General features: G+C 36.9%; 1 protein-coding gene across 11 annotated transcripts in view; it reads left to right on the plus strand.

Annotated features, from left to right (window-relative positions):
• Nucleotides 1-21,605, plus strand: part of ZNF438 (zinc finger protein 438) — a 51,470-nt gene that overhangs the window by 1,759 nt on the left and 28,106 nt on the right. For 7 of the 11 annotated variants that reach the window (XM_053943075.1, XM_053942995.1, XM_053943097.1 and 4 more), the window contains exons 2-4: nt 338-419; nt 913-962; nt 5,550-5,613. The gene's annotated coding sequence lies outside the window, so the exon portion shown is untranslated. The remainder of the gene's footprint in view (nt 1-337; nt 420-912; nt 963-5,549; nt 5,614-21,605) is intronic. The other 4 variants (XM_053943034.1, XM_053943104.1, XM_053943111.1 and 1 more) reach the window with 1 other exon arrangement.

Below are 21,605 nucleotides of genomic sequence, written 5' to 3' on the forward strand. Positions count from 1 at the left end.
CATAATGATCTAACATTCTTAGTATTTAATTCTAAAGATATTCTTGGGTAATGATAACTGGAGGATCAGAAGAAAGCCAGCACTATGCAAATGTTTTTAGCTTTTGGGCAGGCCGTTAAAGAAATAGATTGTGGGGTAGCTGAAGTTGTAGTTGAAGTGTTTTTCAAAGCATTTAATGAAGAAAATACTAGTTTCTTATGTTTCCTGCATCTCATTTGTGGGTGAGACTATCAGAACTAGCAATGACAGGGAGAGCATATATGGGATATTTCTGACTGTCTCATGTGAAGGCTTAGAAATTTATAGTGATTGTCACACATATGTTTTTGATGTACAGGTTCAAGGATTATGTTGTACTAGGTGGAAGGAGTGTTCTTCATCAGTGACTTGGACTGTTTCAAGCATTTTTATGTGCACAGGTAAAACATTTATAGAAGTGGTTTAATGTTTTAAATGTCCGTATGAAACTGGTGATGGTTTTATGTATTTATTTGCACCTAAGGAGGTAGATGGTGTCAGGTCAAAGTGAAATAGCCTAATGTTGAATGTAGAACTTGGATTGGAAGCTGACTGGAAATAATACTGCAGTTGCAATTAAAGAAATTTCAGTGTTTTTAAAGTGCATGGAAAAATCAGAAATGTATGAACTTTCATTGGTTATTTTAACAATATTTATTCAGATATTTATTATTGTAATCTATAGTAAAAAGTCCTGTTAATGTATGGTATGCCTCAGAGGAGATGCTGTTGTATTGTGGGTGAACATGTTTTATTAGAATTCTTGTTTATTTACCACTTCCTAAAATGTTTATCTCTTCTATTAAATATGATTTTCTGTCCTTTGCTAAATGTATTTCCTGAGATATTGGAACTTTCCATTGTTTTTGTTTGTTTTTTATTTCCTTGAAATAGGAATTAAGATGGATGAAATGTTTCATTGATCATAGCAGCAGCAGAATAAGGTGGGTATGTTGAAAGATTACCATTAAGATCTTTGCAGAATGTTTTATATTTTGATTCTGTGTTTGTCTGAACACAAAGACAGTTTTTGCCTCTGTGTTTGAGTTGCTGTTTATTTGCACATGTAAAATTCTTTATGGTCATTGAGGGTATACTCCATTGGGCTTGTACTCCAGTGAAACTAATTGTTTTCATAATTTCCATAAAATATATTAGTGCTTCGGCAGCAGGAAAGTATGTTTTGATGCTCATCCTTATTTGCAGTCAAGACAAGACATGGGCCTTATTTACTAAAACTTAATATTTCATGTTGGCATTTTAATTCACTCACAAAGATCCAGAAGGTGTTTTAGTTAAAAAGATTTTTTAAAAACAAATTTAAAACATGACCATATATTTTTACAAGACAAACACTGGCAAATAAGAGAAACAGTGCTGCTTGAGTAATAATTGAGCCCTTTCTCATGGAGTGTATTTGCATGTTGTTGTCAAAGTTAAATGAATTACAGACTTCTTCACAATGTAACCACCATTAAATTATATGACACAGATCTTTATTTTTAAATTTTTATTTTTTTATTTTTAAACATTTTTTATTTTTTTTATTTTTTATTTCAAAAATAAAAAGTTGTGTGTTTTTTTTAATTTCATTCTTTCTTGTACTGATGCAATAAAGAGATTCTTACTGCTAGCTTAAAATGGCATTTTGAGAATGCTGTTGTCTTTGTATTGTATTTGCTCTATGACTATTGGTCTTGTCACCTCATGAAACCACAGAACAACTAGGTCAAAACCATCCTATTCAAATATCTTGAAGTGTGATATTTGCTAATTAAGTGTGTCTTTGACTTACTGTATTACAGTACTGTATTTGCTGGTATTGGTTTGTCGCTAATTGGCTGATTAAACCTAGTGTCAGTAGTATTCAAGCATTACTTTTTTAAAGGACTGATTTCATGGATATTTATAGTATAATTGAATGTTGTAGGAAAGTTAGCATGGTTTGTGTAGCAATGTGTTGTAATCTGATAACTCTTGTGCTTAATATCAAGAACGTAATTAAAACACCATAAACCTTGCTGTGGTAGAACTGTACTGTGTATTGAACAAGGATGTGAAAGGGCATCAATTAAGGAGAGACTGTCTTTGCTTTGTCACTTCAGTCTTTTAGTCTTTTAGGAAATGTTTTCCTCACCTAAACTGTGAACTGTTCTTTTTCTCTTTGGTTCTTTTCTTGCATCTTTTTGAAGGCTATACAGTACTGAAAGCCTTGCTTGAAGGGAGACTGGCTGGTGTCCTCATACCAGAAGTTTAGTACTTAGCTGTTAGTACACCTTGAATTGTTGCACAAATGGAAAGGAAAGAATGTAATCAATAGCTCAGTCCATCTTTCAGAATTGTAATGCATTGTGGTCACTTCATTTATGGTTAGAGTTTTATTTTTTGCAAAATAATGAGATTTTTTTTTTCATGGCATCACATAAAGAGTAAAATTATGGAGTATTGAATCATAAACTTTTTTTTTTTTTTTGAAGTGTGACTTTTACTTTTAGAGGCTGCTATAGGATGTTAATTTCTGTGTATGCATCGTGTTTCATTCTGTGGCTTAGCAGTTTATTGTTTTTCAGAAAGTCTAAACCCACGATTGTTGGTTTAGGAAAAGTGTCATGGTTAATGCCAAGAAGAGGTCATGTGGTGAGCTTCAGTGCTAGGCTATCTCAGCCCTGCTGAAGAGCCTCTGTCACAGCAAGTCACTGGGGAGACAGGAGTACTCTTGTGCCTCACTTGTGTATTTGCCAGGAGAAGCAGCTTGGAAAATTTGTTTGATAGGTAAAGGAATTGTGGGGAAAGAAACAACTTCTGGGAGACTTACTAGGATCTATCGCTGAAATTGGTTTAAGATATTAGCTTGGTTGTAAGTCACAGTTCCAGGGAAAGTTTTTGTTCAAGTGTGGGTGTCAGAGCAGTCAGAGCTATGTTCCCATACTCAGTCTTTTTCATGAAGCCCTTTGTTACCAGAATGCTGAAATGTCTGTAGGAATTATTTAATGGTTTTACGTGACCCAAAAGCAGAAACCAAATTAAAAGAAAATCCCTCAAAGGTGCATTGTCTTAATTTTTGGTGCATTATTCAACTGTTAAGGACAATTGCAAGGCACTGTGTCTCTTCTTCAAAGGATCTTTCTCTTGGGCCAACACTATGAAAATAGTGTATGGTGAAAAATTACAGCTTAGACTGATACCGTTGCTGTCATTGCTCACCTTTTAAACATACTTTTAATAATACCTGTGCTTCTTTGCCACTTCACTTCTCTTATATGTATGTTTGTGGTTATTTGGGATTTACTGTGGAAAGTAGGGAGTTTACAAAAATGTTACTGATTTTTACAGTTTTCAGCTTACTTCAGTCTTCTGCTGAATGACATAACTTAATTCTGGTGGACATTTTTGGCCATCACTGGTTAGCTTCCCTAAGGGAGACTACAGTCTGCTGATTGTGAGGGTGTGTGATGTCAGATTTATATCAGGCTGTCCTGTCAAAGAGTGCTACATACACCAAGACATTAAGTTCTGACAATTTTTGCTCTTCCTCAGCTCAATCAAAACAGAACCACTGGTGAAGAAACAAGGTAGATCCATGTTTTTAGGAAGCAGGGCAGTAAAGCTGAACTACCCAAAGCTGGTCTCTGCTAATTGTGTGCAGTGTCCTAAAGATAAAACTATATGACCCCTCAAAATTCTGTTAGGGAATTCAGAAGGGTCAGTCTATAGAAACCTGCATAGTCCTGTTGTGAATGTAAGCGTAGTACTCTGTGTGTGATGAATCAAGCACTTAGAAGTTAGCAGCTTGCCAGTAAAATAATATGGATGTTCAGGGGGTTGTGTTGCTTTTGTCATCAACAGATTTTGAGGCTTTACTGAAGCAGGAAAACAAATCAGTATTGGATTTAGAAAAAAGGAACTGTTCTATATTACAGGACTGAAATGGAGACCACCCAAATACCTTCAGCTGGTTTTTGTTATTTTCACAAATAGTTTGTTCTTTTAGCAGAGTGTTTAAGAACAGAGAGTCAGGTCAATTGCTCTATTACGTTTTTCCCTAAACAACAATATTAAGCAAACTTTACAATATTGTTCATCGTTGAGGAAAAAAAAGTCTTTTAGATTCTCTTTTTTTTAGCTTCCAGAGAAAAATAGTGATAGGCTGTTGTGATTTCAAATCTTCAAATTGTAAATGTAATGCACTGTGTTTTTGGAAACTTCTTGTAGTTTTGGCTGGATTGTGCCTTGTAAGGGCCAATATAGTATCCATTATATTTTGTGATATTTAGTAAGTTAATTCAGGGGTGTTATATATTTTCCATAGTTCTGGTAGAATAAGTAGGATGCAGAATATTCTTGTCCTCCATATAGTATAAGTTATCTTTTTTATTACAGCCTTTATTTTTCAAAGGGCAGGTCTTCTGTATTTTTACTGACTTGTTTTTGTGCCAAAGCACACTTGGGTCCTCACTAAAGACCTAAAAGCAAAAAGTCCTGGGCAGTTACCTTTGCTTAGTGTGTGTTTGTGTTCTCCTGTAAACCAGTGATTTTCTTTCTGGGAAGGTACTCTGATAGGCAAATGAGAAAGATTTGCAGACTGTATGGGTGTGATACAAAGAGTAAATTATGCTGAAGGACAAAAAAGCAAAGACCACCTGGCCCCAGATGATGTCTTGGCATGTTAGTAATGCTGCATACTCAAAGTAGGGGAAAAATGTGTGTTAAGAACCTTGTTTCTTCGCTTTACTTCTGATACCTGTGTTCATACTTGCAATCAAACTAAACAAAGTGTGATGGAGTATAAAATGCTATGGTAAAAGTCACTATCTTACTGTCATACAGCATGCCATCACAGTGGATGTGGTGCTGGAAGCCTCTAAGAGGGATGTAGAGAAGAAGGCAATCAGGGAAGAGTCTACAAAAGGAATCTGGGGATGGAAATTTGCTTTTATAAAGAGAATTTGGAAAAATAGAAGAGATTCTTTAGCCTTTGAAAGGCAGTGAATATGGAGAGTATAACACAAGTACACAGAAAGATGAATTGTTTGAGAGAAGTAACTCAAAAGCTTTTGTTTTGTTTGTTTGTGCTATAAGAGTAAGGGGACATTCTGTGAAATTAGGGTGACAAAGTGAGAAAGGAAACTTGAGAGGATTTGTTTCTTAATAAACTGGTAAGACTGATCTCTGCAGTCTAGGGATAATTTTAATTTAGAAAATTCTAGTAGAAACTGGATAAGTTAGAGTGCAAGAATATTTACAGAGGCTCAGGTTACCTTTTCTCCTGAAAGAATATAATCCCTCATCTTTTTGTCACTTGCAAAATTATTTTTTCTATCATGATTTTTAATAAAGCTCATCTAAAAACCATGTGTTGATGGTATGAGTAAAGGAATTAAGCCTATCCCTAGTTTGTTTATGGGAGAGTTATAGCATCTCCTAATTTGTTCTCTTTCCCTGTATTGGATTATATCTAGGTGAGATACCCACTAGGTAATACATCTAGTTCCCTGGGTAGGATGCACTGATTTACTTTGTTTCTCTTGTAGATGCATATACTGAAGAAGAGGTTTTAGGGATTAACATCAGTGTCCTCATGAAACTGGAAAGAATGTACGTAGGCCAGTTGTTTTTGTGACTTGCTACTCCTGAAACACTGTTCTGTTCAGCTTTTTCTATTGCCTGGGCTCATGCATTAAGTTGGTGTTCCTGCAGTAATTTAATTTGAGTCAGTACACAAGTTTGTTCTGTACCTAGAGTGATGGAATATTTTGGGAGGATGAAATGAGCTAACGCTGGCCTTCTGTGTCAGCCTGCCAACTCCCAGCAAGTATGTAAAAAGTCATAAAAATAGCAGTGGGGGTATCTTAATTAAATGAGCATGCTTGTCGCTTTGCCAGTCTTTTCTCTTGGCATGGTTTGAGTCCTAGAAACTGTTTGCTTTCAGTCTCTATCAAACTCAAATATAAAACTGTGTGATAAAAGCATCAGAAGCAGTGTTCTACAGGAAAAGACTGCAGAATCGCCTTTTTCTCATTCCCACTTAAATGTCCTTTTCTCTCCGTTTAGTGCAGGCTGCAGTTTTTACTTTTCGTGTGTTTAGCAGCAGATTGAGTTAAATTTGATGTATTTGGCTCTAGAGCAGCAAAGAGCAGATGTCATGGAGGTGCCATGACAGGAATAAAAAAATTCAGAAGGCTTATGGGAATTTGGGGGTGAGGGGAAAATGTTCCTCCTATTTTTTCCATGCTAGAATCTGTATTATAACATTTAGAGCTGGCATTCAGTTCAAAACTTGCTGTGCTGAAAGGCTTGATGCGTTGACACAGACATTCTTTCCCATAGCTCAAATTGTGGAAACAGAGTTTATTTATAAAATAAAACATGCCTGTGAAATTATAATTGATACCTTAATTACAGGGAACTTGCCTGAACGATGGTAACTTAGCAATCCGTGGGACATTTTCCTGGCTTAGAATAGGCACGATTTATACTGAAACATTTTCTCTGTGTGAATCCTAGAAATGGAATTCCCTTGTCAAGGCAGAAAAACTTCAGTAACTGAGAGGTACTCTGCCAGGGATGATAAGTCTTAAGTAACAGTCAACTTTTAAACATTATTTAGGGTTGGAACATCTGAAAAGTAAACTTTGCTATTTGGGATTGTCACTATTTGAAAAATATGCATTTAAAAGCCACCACTACATGTTGCTATTCTTTACATAATCAGGTGGGTCCCAGATGTATATGGGATCCTGGAGAAGTTTCTTGCTTTGGGTTATTTCTTTTCACTTTTGTAGATTAACACAATGCTCTGAAAGTCAGTGGTGGCTTCTTCTTTCTTTAAATTTTACCTTATTAAGAGCCATTTCTGAAAAAAAAAAAAAGGTGTAGTTTGTTAGTTGGCAGTCTGATTGCTTGTTTGTCTTTCTTTCTCACATCTTTGTTTTTCATTGATCATCTACTTGCACTACAAGAGTGTCTATTGCTACAGTATAGTTTATAGAAACATAAATACAATGTAATTTACATAATATTTACATTTACATAATTTTGATTGCAGGTTGCTGTATTTGAAAATTGTGCCAATTCTCTGTTGTTGTATGTGTAGAATAAGGTATTTGATAATTTCTGGAGGAATTTTTTTTTCCTGTGATGAAAAAGTTTATTTACACAGTGATCTGGAGGAGAGGACAGTAATAAATCTACTTTTCCTTGAGGTGGTACTCACTGATCTTGTATTAGTATTTTAGGAAACCACATTGACTCCTGCTTTGGGTCTTCTATTCTGGCGGTGAAGCTGAACTATTGTCTAGCTCTTATAATTTGCTGGGGAGATGGGATTTGAAATAAAAGGAATGTATGTTATTGTGCATTTAGTAACAATATGAAGTCTGACTTTATTTTAAAAAGCAGTGGGGGTAGTATAGTGGGGTCATGTGACAGAAGCATCGTATGTGTAAGGTATATCATGTATAGCGCTCTGTTCTCCTCTACAAAGTCCTGAGTGGAGTGTGCTGCTGTTCAGGTTTGAGAGCAAATCTTCCCATGTCTTTTGCTGAAGAAAAATGTCAGTGCACTGCTAAAAGAACACAGGACTAACTTGCCTGTTGGCTGTAACATGTTGGGTTTTCTTGGTTAGTTAGCTAATTTCAGTGACTTGAAAGTGACAGGCCTGGAGATAATTGTGGTCAGAGCTGCTCCAAGAAGTTTGAGTGAAGTCTTTTGGATTTCCTAAATGATAAGGAAGCCAGGTTTGATCAACAGCTGCTGGGAGAGCTATTCAGACACTGAGTCTAGTCCAGTGGAGGATTTTTCACCTCTGGCCAGTTTAGAGCATGTACTGCCCAAGGTGAGCTGCTGAAACTAACAGTTTTGGTGTGTTTGATTACCATCATTTATGCTTGCCCTGAACTTCACTTCTTACAGCAATTTTTCACCTGGTTGTCAAATTTCTTTGTGTCAGAAGGACTTTGTGACCACATAAAAAAGTTAGAAAAATGGTTATGTTGTGGATTCTATATTTAAAGACTGTTCTAGCTAATTTAAGTAATTAAGTTTTTGTAAGGTTTCTTTTACATGATGAGATTTTGAAACTGTAGAGTGTTTAGGTTAGATCAAGGTTGTTCCTGTTTTATTTCTCTTTTAATGATTTCATGCAAGTGTCAAACCTACATTTATGTACTAGCATGGTTTGAAGATAGCTGGGTATTGTGAGAAGAGCTGGTCTAGGGTGTTATTAAGGTATAATCGATCTAATTCACTGCAAAAGGTTTGAAACCTTTTTGAAGGTGTTTTTTGCATCTAAAAATCTTCAAATATTTGGTATAAAATATTGCTGTTTATTGGAAAGTGAAATTTCCGTTCAATTTTGAAAGAAAGCTTTGTTCATGTTCAGTATTAAAGTGGACCAAACTTGTTTTTCTTTTTCAATTTTAAAGTTATTCTACACTTACAGAAATGTAGATACTTTTGAAAGATTTAGCTGATCAGCTTTTGAGAAGCATAAAAATTCCTTAGGTTAATAATAATACTAACAAAATTGATGGAAACTCCTGAATATACAACTGGTTTCTTCTGGGTAAGTCTCTTCCTGTTCCAGGAAGCTGTTCATTTTGGGAAAGCAAAAAAATAAAAACCTGTGAAATCTTAGTTATACAGTTAATTAAAACCCGTAACAACTGTTATTCCCATAGTTGTGGAATAATGGGTTTTAATTTGACCATCATCAAAAATGCAAGTCAAGGAAAAAGAATAATGTATTGATGGTAGTATCTAAGAATTTGTAAAGCATCTTTCCCCTAGAAAACAAAAAGTTAAAAAGTAACTTGTAAAGTGGACTGTACCTGTAGACTATTGCAAGTGTCCTATTGGGGGAATAGGACAGGCTAAGTATCCGAGCCTTATTTAACCCTGAGGGATTTCAGTGATGAGAGATGTAATTAACTTGGGCATGTGAACCTTTTTTTATCAAAGTGGAATTATGTTTTAAAGTGTTCAATAATGAAAATGACTTATTTGAATTCTCTTCATATTATTTCAAACATGAAACACTAGAAAGACCATTTCCAAAATATTTATTGGTAATTGTGAAATTAATAGATAAATGTAAAGGATTCATAGATGTTAGTAATGATTGAGAGAGAATAGCCATGCTTGCCTAGTGGAGGATATTCACAGAGAATAGTTTCAGGTTTTCTTTACTGGCCTCTCTCTCTCTCTCCAAGATTTGGTGTCAGTGCTGTAGTTACCTGATAATTCAGTTTTTGGTAATTATCTTTAGAAAGCTGCTCTGGATTGGGAAGGATAAAATGTTTAACGTGTATACTTGCAGTAAGGAAGGCACTGGGTGGGAATATTAATTCGTGTTAGGTTGGCTGATTGTAGATGTCCCCAAAAGAGGAAGTTTTAAATTTCTTTTGAGATCAAGTCATATTACAAATAACTGTATTTAGAAGCATAGTAATTTTCAAAGCTATTTTCTTTGGATTTAATTTCTTCATTACAAAGTGGTTTTACAGGCCCAAAATACGACATTTTTTACTTTAAGGATTACTTTAAGGATTAAGTTGATTACATTTCTTTCTAGAAATAAGGTGAATGGCAGTAACCTCCCAATTAAAGAGCATTACTTGTAGTAGCACACTAGAATTGTGGAGTATCCTGAGTTGGAAGGGGTTTACAAGGATGTCTGGGTTCAACTCCTACAAGTTTTCAGATGCAAATTCTACAGAGGTTTCACAAAGAGCAGATGTGGCCAGGTGGAAAATGTCCATTTGCAAAGGAATCCTGTGCAGTGCCCAGTGTTGTGAGCCACAGTGCTGCCTCAGGGTGCAGCAGATGAGTCAGTTGTAAATTCATGTGTTGAGAGGAATGCTCAGTTTCTGATGTGCTGCCTGTGCTTGGGAGGTACAGGGAACCCTTCCCACGGCTGCTGCCACCAATTACTGCATTTGCACAGTAATAGCCCTGTATATAATAGTAGGCAGCTCCTGGCTTCTGACAGACTTCAGTCAGCTCACCTGGCTGAAAATAGGCTGTGGTTTTAAACACATTGAACTAAAAAAAACATACAGTATCACTGGGAGTATTTTTGCTTTATACGTACAAGTCCTTTGCAAACAGAATATCTTGCAAAAATATTGAAATATTTTTTTCTGACCGATGAACAGTGTTATATGCTGCTATAAGATTCATGTTGCATTTATAGCTATTAAAAAACTAGTGGTTCATCCACTAGTTCAGTTTTTTTGGCTAACATCTTGTATGAATATTGTACTGCTAAATCTTTAATCTGCTGGGGAGACAGACAAATTTAGGAGAAGTGACTTTAATCTTTGAAGAACGTGTATTGACTGGGAAAGCTAGTTCAGTTTGTTTTTGCAAATCACCAATCCTTAGAAGTGGGATTAAGTTTAGTGCAGGAGAAAATGGAACTTTCCCTTTGTCTCCAGAGTGAGGTCATGGTGCTTGTGTCTTTTCACCCTCCATCACAGTAAAATAATAGAAAATATAATTGTTTCATGTTTCAGTTTTATCTCCTGAAGAATGGGAGTTACGGTTACTTGTGCAGGCTGTAATGTCAGCAATTACTTCTTGTCCTTGTTGCTTCTTTACTGTGCTGTCTCTGCCCTATTTGCATGCCCATATTTGAAATTCTCTTGTGCTGCTTTTGTATTTTCCTCTTTTTTTTGCCCCTTGATTTTATTTATTTAGAGATTCCACTGAGCAGGTAGCTGAGTAGACTATGGCCGTGCAGGAATTGGTTGTGCATGTGGCTTTAGTGATGGCAAAATCCCACCCACCTTAGATGTGAAGGCAAGGAAAAGTAAACAAAACAGAATCCAACAGAAGAGATGAGAAAAGAAAGGCTTTGGTAGTAAAGAAAGGTAGAGAGGAACACCTGAGTCAGAAGGTTGAAAGAAAAGCTAAAGTGATACACTGGTTTTGGCAGTGCAATGTGTCATGATGATGTTCTGATTTGTAATTTTAAGAACAGCTAAAGAAGTGTGTTGCTTAAATAAGTTAATTCACTGATTCTTTTTTTAATTGTAAAAGTATCTTTTAATCTCATTTTTCAGTAGAGCAGATATACACTAGGACACATTTTAGGGGAGCTTCTTTTTGTTTAATGAGGATATATTGTAATTTTTATCAATAAATCAATAAAAACACTAGTGCTTGGTTGCTTTATTGCTTATCTCTTATCTGACTGGGGTTATGTATAGCATTATTAGGTCTTGGTAGATTTGAAGGAATGCTATTTTCCTTAATGAGTAGCTTAGGAAAAAAATCTCATCTCACTAAAATGGATCCTGGTTCTGTATGAAGGACAAGCGTGTGATCACTGTTTACTTTCCAGTATCACACTTGAAGGCTTTCTAACTAGACTGAACTACAGTCAGGTCACTCGAATTTCCCCATGTCCCTAGAGAATAGAAATTATTTCACCAGCACATACATGGAGTACCTTGAGCCCATTCTGCTCAACTGCTCTACTCTACAACTCACTCTACTACTTTGAGTTATGGGGTTTATATCAGAATTTGGGAGATTAATTTTTATGGAATAGGTGACTGAGAGAGCTAGCATTCTTGCTTGAATAATGCCCTACGTATTTTGGACAGAGATTTTCTTGACTAAATAAGAATAAGATATTTAACCATCTTCTAGAGGGAACACTGTTTGGTCAGTGTAAATTTAAAAGAAAATTCCAGAAGAGGCAACTGACCATTCTTGTGTAATGTTTGCAACTTTTTCATGTTTCTTCTGGGCTTTAATTATATTATATACATGGCAAGAAGAAAGACTAGGGGTTTTCTTCTTTTCATGGAGGTGTAGCTTTATCACATCATTGGGAATTTATAGCCTAGTAATATATAGTGTTTTTTCCATTCCTGTGTTTTGCAATTGGTTTGTACAGCCTTATAGTCTGGCAGCTGAGAGTTCACTTTTTCATGACTTTTTTTGGCAGGAAAGGGTTACTGTTCACATTTCCTGTGTAATTCCTTCTGATCTTGCTGGGCTGTAATTACTTTCTTGATGTTAAACATTCCCAGGCTCCTATAACCCTCTAGCCTGCTTGCACTGGCCAAGTTTGTCCCAGGTGATCATGTGGGCGAACCTCCTGTTTTTAAGGATAAAAATCTCTCCTTCCTGTGTAAGATAGGCTACATACTCATTCCTTTGCTGTGCAATCCCAAGAGAAATCTTTTAAAAAATAATAATAAGGTAGCACATCACTCTTTTTAGAGTCAGACTTAGCAGCCAAAATGCATGACAAATCAAGTGTGTGGGTTTAGAATTTGCTGAATCTTTGTTGAATGACTGCGAGTTCACATTGAAGATTATTTTTTCTTAATACATTTGGAAAATAGGTTATGATATAAAAAAGACAGATTTTGACTGTAGCTTCTTACTTTTGACCATATAATTGCCAAATCTTTTTAAGCTTGTTTGAATGTAGAACTACTTAGCTGAGCCTTCAGGAATCTTTTTTCTTTTGAGTTCTTTGCAGTAGCTGCATATTAAAAAAAAAAAAAAACAAACAAAAAGAAAACCCCAGAATTTTACTCAGTTCTGTCCTTCTTACATCGTTCAGTTATCTTGAGTTTCTTCTGATTTTCAATTTTAGTATATAAACAGTAAACCCAAGGTATTATTTTGTTTTTAAATAGAAGTGACTGTATACTACTGAAAAATATTGATTTCAGAGGTGTGGGAACTGAAGTGTTCTGTTCTGCAAAGGCACCAAAAGGTTTTCTGTGCTGCTCTTCAGCTTTAATGTGGAGGAGACACCTGTAAGAATGTGAGTGAAGTTTGTTTTCCATGACCTTTATGCTGTTTTCTCACAGTGCCAAGAAAGATGAAAGGTTGTGATGGCAGGGTTTTTTTAGGGTGTGAGGAGTTGTAATGTGCTTATACTTTGACACTGGTGAATGTTGGGTTGGTTTTTTTTTCTTTTTGGTTTTTTTTCTTTTTTTTTTTTTTTGTTTGTTACTGACAATGTCAGAGCAAGAAGTAGTTGGAAGTTCTGTGCTCTATTGGTTCTAGAAGTAGCCTGAATTTTGATACTTCAGTTAAGAGCAATCTCATTATCTTATTATTCTGTTATAGGTAACTTTTTCTGTCATAATCCTAGTCTTCTTAACTTGTGCATCTAATTGTCTGCTTTGTGAAATTCTCAGGCTGCAAGTAATTCTGTTTTGTTTAGCTGTATTATTGTACTTGCAACACAGATGCTCAGAAGTCTTCCCAGTAACTGACTGACTGAAGTCTTGTGAATGTGTAACTGTGAGCTCAATGGGATTATATGATTATACCTGGAAGAAAATGGTTTGTAGGTAATAAATTGTATCAGTTTGAGCCCTTTTCTTAATTTAATTCTCATGCACTCCTATGGCTGTGCTTTACTATATAAATAGACATTAAAACAGTTGGAATGTGTGTTGTTGACTGTGCTGCTATGCTGGTGAATGATAGGAAGAATATATTTTAATGAAAATGTCTTTAATCTTTTCAGGAAGTCTTAAATTTGATGCCTTAGTTATAATTGGAATGCAGTCAGTATGCTGCCCAGTTCTTAATTGCATACTCCATCATGTAACTGGAACATGGCTGTCAGATCTGTCTATTTTTGTTGTTGAACCCAATGTTCTTATGGGGTATTATTCAACACAGAGAAATCCAGTCCTGGCATAAAGTATTTATACAGCAGTTATGTGAAAAAAAAAAAAAAAAAGCACTATGTGAGTATAACTGGTCAGAAGAGGATGCTCCTTGTAATTTCTAGTTACACAGTCATTTTATTGTGGCCTGCTTGTCATCTTCAGATACTTGAGATTTGTTAGGAAACTTTGTATGAAGTAAGTGGGTTTACCTTTGCATATCCACTTGGGTATGTGTTAAACATACTGCAAGCATGATAGGCTTCTGTGCAGCAGGGCAATACTTGGATTAAAGATTTTTTTTTCCAAAACAACTCGTTTTTGACTATATATTATGAAAACACTGATGAATTTAGCGTTAGTTGAGAGGCAAACTCTCCTGAAGCCTGTTTCCCATCTAATAGGATATATAGTTTATCTTGCCATTCACTTTAGCTGTTTAATTTTGCTTCTGCTTAGATGAAAGTGGAGAAGAATTACTCACTATTTTGTAAAGAAAAGTAACCTGTTTTGAATTTATTTTGTAAAATACATGGAATGTAACCAACCAGACTCTATTATGAATATCACCTTCAATGTGGAAAGTATCCTAAGTGGTAATGAACTTTCTTCCATGAAAAATTTGTGGTTTTCAGAGTCTATGTGAATTGCATCTTGCTTTTTGTATAGAAGTTATGTTTCAGGATGTAAGCTGGTTCTGTTTATCCTCTGTGTGTGTGCGCACGTTGATCTAGTGATTTAACATAAAGCTCTTGACTTTGATATCTGTAATGTACTGGAGGCAGGTGATGCATATAGCTGTGATGCAGGGAAGAATTGGACCTAACCTTAAGTGTATTTAGTGCAGAGAAAGAAACTCTGTTTTTAACAAGCTGCTATAGAAATAAGGAATTATTTGAATTAGGGGAGCGTTTAACCTTTCAGACAATGTAGTCAACTGTATTTTTATATTCAGTTGTTATCTCTTAGGGAGGACATGTAAATTACTGTTGTGACAAAATGCATAAATGTGTCTAGGATTTGATAGTAATTAATTCATTTTACTTATCTAAGCATAGATTAAGTGCCTCAGTTTGAAACTGGCTATAAAAAGTAACATGTAAATAAATTTAACACACATCCGGTGTAATGGCACATTTGGTAGAGCTGAAAGTGCTTTGTTTTCAAATGCAGTGGTTTCTCACTTTCAGTGTTCACAAGCTGTTTAGTCACAGAGCACCTCTTGACTGGATTTTTAAGGGCAATTTTTATCTCCATGGCTTTCTTGACTTAAACTCTATGCAATAGAGTCTTAAGTGCTGCAAAAATGTTGATGAATTATGTTGTTTGCCATCGGTGTGCAGAAAGAATCACAGGGATCATCAAAGCCCAGCTCCTGGGCCTTCACAGGGCAACCCCAAGAGTCACACCCTGTGCCTGACAGCATTGGCCAAACACTTCTTGAACTCTGTCAGGCTTGGTGCTTTGACCACTGCCCTGGAGAGCCTGTTCCAGTGCCCAGCCACCCTCTGGGTGAAGAACCTTTTCCTAATATTCAGCCTAAACCTTCCCTGACACAACTTCAGGCCATTCCCTCATGTCCTGTCACTGGTCACCAGAGAGAAGAGCCCCTTGTCTTACCTCATGAGGAAGCTGTAGACTGCAATGAAGTCTTCCTTCAGTCGCCTCCAGACCAAGTGACCTCAGCCACTCCTCACACAGCTTCCCCTCAAGGCCCTTCACTATTTTGGTGGCTCTCTTTTTTACACTTTCTAACAGCTTTATGTCTTTCTTATGTTGTGGTGCCCAGAACTGCACACATGCCTTAAGGACAGGCTATGCCTGTGCAGAGTAGAGTGGGACAATCCCCTCCCTTGCCCAGCTGGCCATGCTGTGCCTGATGCCCCTCAGGGAGGCCCTGCAGTGAGATCTTGACAAATTAGAGGTCTGGGCAATCACCAGCCACATGAAGGCAAAGTGCTGGATTTTGCTCCTGGGATAGGACAACCCTGGATGTAGGGACTGGGCAATGAGAGGCTGGAGAGCAGTGGCATGGAGAGGGACCTGGGGGTCCTGGCCCATGGCAAGTTGAACCTGAGCCAGCAGTGCCCTGGCAGCCAGGAGGGCCAACCCTGTCCTGGGGGGCATCAGGCACAGCATGGCCAGCTGGGCAAGGGAGGGGATTGTCCTGCTCTGCTCTGCTCTGGGGCAGCCTCACCTCGAGTGCTGGGAGCAGTTCTGGGTGCCACAATAGATGATACAAAACTGTTAGAAAGCATAAAAAGGAGAGCCACAAAGCTGGTGAAGGGCCTGGAGGGGAAGCCCTGTGAGGAGCAGCTGAGATCACTTGGTCTGTTCAGCCTGTGGGAGAGGAGACTCAGGGGAGACCTCACTGCAGTCTTGTGAGGGGAAGGGGAGGGACAGGCACTGATCTCTTCTCTGCTGGCCAGTGACAGGACATGAGGGAATGGCCTGAAGTTGTGTCAGAGGAGGTTTAGGTTGGATATCTGGAACGGGTTCTTCACCCAGAGGATGGTTGGTCACTGGGACAGGCTCCCCAGGGCAGTGGTCACAATACCAAGGCCAATGGAATTCAAGAATGTTTGAACAATGCTCTCAGGGACAGGGTGTGACTCTTGGGGGTGGTGCTGTGCAGGGCCAGGAGTTGGACTCTATGATCCTTGTGGGTCCCTTCCAACTCAGGATATTCTGTGATTCTGTATTTTTAAGTCTTTTTAATTTCATGGTTTTAGATGAACAGTCAGGAAAACAGAGAACCTTATAAGATATTTAGCAATTTGAAAGATATTTGAAAACAGAATACACTGTATCCTTATACATGTGTTGCTCCTGTATAGAAAGAGTTCTGTTCTTGTCATCTGCTCTAATGCTCTAAGTAATTTTATCATCTGTAATGTAATTCTTGTCATCTGTTAAATGTATATATATTGTCTAAATTTGTTAATTACTGAAGGCTTCTCCTAAAATTCCCATGCTAAACTTCACATTTCAGAAACTTAAGCTCAATTCTTCCATGTACATAAAATAAATTTGGCTTCCAGTCTGTGAATTTTCGTGATACTTAAATACTGTAGGTGCTACAGCTATTGCAGTCAACAGTTTTAAAAATACTTGCAAATTAAATATGTATATAGCCAGAAATACTGAAAAAAATATTTACTTATTTATTTTTGAAGATAACTGTCATCAATGGAAATACTTATTGTTTTAGATTCATCACAGAACTATGGGTTTGAAGGGAACTCTTTGTCACTGCAATTTTGTGTTTCATTTTTAAGGTTAATTCAGTTCTAACTTGTGGCATGATCATTGACATTTACATGGTATGGGCCATGAGGCCTGCATGCAGTAAGTGAATTCACACAGATCAGAAATAGCTTAGAAGAAAAGTGCAAAATGTCTTTGGCAGTTATCACCATTATTTTTAATCTCCCCATCTCACTTCCAGTGCCCTTAAAATAAGTAGTTGAGCTGGATGAATCGATGTTTGATACAGAGGATGATGCAGATTGTTGGCATGCACCCAGTGCACATCTCAAAACTACGAAGTTTGTAACACAGATCTTATATTATTTCACTACTAGTGAAAGGTGAATTAATTTGAAGAACAGAAGTGAATGGGGTAGAAATAATATGCAGGGTTTTTGGCTTTGCTGCAAGGGAAGAATTGATTTTTGTTTTTACAGAAATACATTTGGTAATGTTCTTTCCATATTAATACCCTTATCTAAATCTTAAAAGATACCATGTCCTTTGTCCAGTCTTGTATATTTTGCTATTTAGTGCAAGTTTTTGAGATAAAGCAAAACAATAGATTAAAAAACCAAATCACAGCTGTCTAAAGAAAACTATAGCAGACTGAAATAATTTGTGTGGTAAAACATGTTTAATGAGTGTTCCCTAGAGAAACTCTAAAAAATGAAATGTCACAGCAAAACCTTACATACTTTTCTGTGGACTTGTATATTAAATGTTCTGTTGCCTGCTTGAGCAGTTCTAACCATTCAGAAGACAAGTAGAGTAGTACTGTGGCAGTGGTTTTTATCTGAAAAAAATATATTGGAGACGTTTTATCAGTGTAATTCAGATCCTAGAAAGATGAGCAGTTTCTTAAAAGTCATTCTGTATTCAGTAAAGAAAAATTATGAGAATTCAGCCTGTTGCAGGTATTGGGAGCTTGTGCTGATAAATCACTTGGCCACTAATCAATATTTGAAGCTTTGAAAAGAATTCTTTATATCTATCTGACAGTTTTCAAACAAATAAAAGCCACTCTGTTGTCTTCTGTACAGGTTTTTCTTTCTGAGGCATGTGGAATAAATAGAGCAGGTGTGTTAGGAGCTGTGATCTAATTTTGCAGGTTTGGAGCCAAGAACAAGTTCTGCATGCACATACCTCCGACTTTAAAAGAAGAGCAGACTTAAAAAACGAGGAGTACTTGAACATGAAAATGTGACTTTCTTGACACCTACTTGTTCATTTAGTTATACCCAGAACAGTTCTTCTCTTAGGAAACATGATTTGTTTGGTTGAAACAAGGTAAGGAAAGGAGTGAAGCAATGCAGTTTTAAAGAATGGGGAGCTGATGATGGCAAGCACTGTATGGCTTGGAGACAGGAGATTAAGGAGGTAAAGTTATTAATATAAATCTGTGGGCAGTAGAGTACAATGGAGTTCTTTAAATATAGAGGATATTCTTGAAGGGTACAAAAGCTTAGTAATGATAGAAGTCCAATTCTGGGCAAGGATGATAAATTTCTGCTGTGCAGAGAAAGGCATAAATATTCAATAAATATTTTGTTCTGTATTCAGGAAGAGACTGGATGATGCTTTTACATCTCACCACCTCCATCATTAGTGATGGGAAGAATGTATTATCACTGTATCAGCAACTATTAATGTTAAATGTTTTTAAATCTGCTGCACTGACACCTACAGATACTAAAAAAGAAAAAAAGCTTAGAAGCTGTATGAATTATTCATTTTGAGTTTCAACATATCATGGAACAGTGGAGAAATTTTAGAAGGCTGGAGGTGAAGGGGAACTAATGTGCCCAAATTTAGAAAGTATAATAAGTGCACCTTCAAAAGGCCGATAGTAGTATGCTGTCAGTGAAGATTTAAAGGAGAATTGCATAATTAATGCTGATGAGAATGGGCAAGTCAGATCTACATTGTACTGCTGCGTGGGGTTACTCCTTTCTGTAAACTGATATTAGACTGACTGGCCTGTAGTTCCCCATATCCCCTCTCTTGCCTTTCTTGAAGATGGCTGTGTGCCTTTTTCCAGTCTTTGGAAATCTCCCTTGATGCCATGACTTTTAAAAGATGATAGAGTGCATCCTTGTGGTGACACTGATCAGTTCTCTCAGCACTGCTGAATGCATCCTTCTGATCCTGTGGATTTGTATGACTGCATCTTCATCTACTCGTGTTAATGTTACATCAATGCCTCAGCCTCTTCCATGGCTTCGATCACGTTCTCTGCTAAGCATTAGGCCCAATTGTTCCTTAGCCTTTTTGTTGTGGCCTTTGCCTTTCTTCACTCTCTATGTGCATGTGTGCATGCTTGAATAGTGTCTTAAATAATTAGAACTCTGCTGTAATCTACAGACACTGAGCATGACTAGCAAACTTTTGATTTGGACATAAAGTAGGAATTAGTGCTGCTATTCAAAAAATAGATGTTTGGTTATTTAATTGCCCTAAGTGAGCAGAACTTCAGTGTTAGAATGTGAAGGCATGACATGACTCAAGAAGTATAGGTGTCCCACAGCATGGCTTTTATGGTAAATTAATGAAAAGGTACTGTGTGTGTAACAAAAAAACCCTAGTTGCTTTAAAAGCTTGGTCATGCTTAATTGTTTTCCTCTTGATGTACTAATTCAGTTTGGTCTTGCTTAGTTTGAGATTTAACTGAATGCATTTGGAATACAAATATCCGTAGGAACAGAAGACAAAGCTGGAAGCCCATAGAGAGAGAAGAATGTTCCCAGGGTTAGCATAGGCTGCACACCACAGCTGGTTGCTGGATAGCATCCAGGAATAATTTTGACATGTTTATTTCACATTTTTTCTCTGTGAACATGTTTTAAGGACACTTCATTAAAAATGTCCGATAGCCTTTGAAGCTCTGTGCCTTTAACGTTTTTCAGACAACAAACAGGGTGGTGGATACAAATACGAAAATTATTTTGGCAAGGACTATTTGCACAATGAGAACAACACAAGCTAAGTGAGTGAAGGCAGTAAACTAGGACAGGTTGGATTTTGATTTATTCTTTTTTGTATTTTTAACTGTTTGAAAGTTTTCTTAGTAAGTATGGTTCATCAGTAACACAGTGCTGACAGACAATAATAGACTGCAAGAAAGAGAATCATTTAAATAAATCACAGACTATGTTGTCCTGTATATTTTCTAGGAATGGTGTACCAGTTTGAACAACAGCTGATATTTTATGTACTTCTTGATACTAGTCAATAAAGCATGTCACCAAAACTAGCTACGTCTGGAATATTTGTGTCTGTTTAAATTCTACTATTTGTATTAAAAAATGTAGGTATACTAGATTGACTTGAAAATACACTCTATTTTGTTCTGATTGTTCTTAAAGTACATGACACATTAGTCACTTCAGCCCAGCAGTTGCTTTTTCAGTTGGGTCAGAGCTCTGAGAGTTCCCAACCAGGGAACTGGGACATTCCATGCAGGAGAATCTATCAAAGTGGTGACAGTCCTTTCCCAGAAAATGAGAGGGATGTGACCGAGCAAAGAAGGCAGGTGAACAGCTGAAGCTCTCTGCTGGGGTCTGTATGAATTAGTCTGGGCACAGCAGCAACAGGGAGGGCAGATGCTGCCTCTGCTGCCTGTGCTCAGCTCTCAGCTGGGCTGTCACTTCCCTGGCTGCAGCTCTCATCAGGGTTCCAGAGCTGTAGTTCACATCTTCAGCTGTGGATGTTGAACTGCCCTTAATTATGCAAGATAATTTTGAGTGCATTGGTTGCAAGTTGGGAATTTTTTTATCTACAAGTATAAAATTTACGCAGTATTCTTTAACACTTAAGGCACCTACTGTGACAGAACTTATATAAAATGTGACCTTTTAATTTTTGCACTAAATTTGGAACTCTGGGTTTTATGAGGGTGATTCGGTGAGATTATGCTCTAATTTGTCAGCTTACTGTTTGATGATTCTTCCATTGTAGAACAGTTTATTATATGCTTGGGAGGCAGTGAAGGTGGAAGCTGCTTAAGATGGAAGTTGCTTATGCTGGACATTAGATTTTTACAGCATTTTTAGGTATGACCTGTTAAACACATATTCCTTTCTGGTGAGTAAGATCATGTTTGGGAAACATAAGATACAACTCATAGTTGAGCAATGTTTTTAATGTTGGGTATTGTTGAAAAAAATCCAACTATTATATTTGCATGTCTAGTTTTAAAAGCGTATCTGTTCTTGAAGCGTACTGAACACTCAGCTATGCAGAAAAAACCCATCCTTAGCCCTGGAAGAGTCTGGGCTAGCAGTATTAGAGGCAGAGTTTGGGGGCAGATCAGTGTAGCACCAAAACAGTTGAACCAGTTCTTAGTAAAACATCTGATTCCTTGCCTGGAATATTTTTTACTACAGGGCTGTCTGCAAGGACCAGTTGTGCCTTACAACAGTTACACATGCTGAAATGAATTCTACTTCTTCAGCAGAACTTAGAAGTTGCTTTTGAGTTTAGCTGAAGAAAACAGGCTTCTTCCTTCAACATAAGCCACTAAATAGTTCAGTGTATAATACAAATTAAGAGCTTTTTTTGTTTGTTAGGCTGTAGACCATTAAAGCAAACTAAAGTTTTAAGCATGTGGCAGTGTTAGTTTTTTTGGGCTAATACCATTTTCCTGTTCTTTGTTTCTTTAACTTCTGTCTTAAGAGTTTGAATGTGTGT

The sequence above is a fragment of the Vidua chalybeata genome, chromosome 1, assembly GCF_026979565.1.
Source record: "Vidua chalybeata isolate OUT-0048 chromosome 1, bVidCha1 merged haplotype, whole genome shotgun sequence".
In the NCBI taxonomy this organism is placed as follows: domain Eukaryota; kingdom Metazoa; phylum Chordata; class Aves; order Passeriformes; family Viduidae; genus Vidua; species Vidua chalybeata.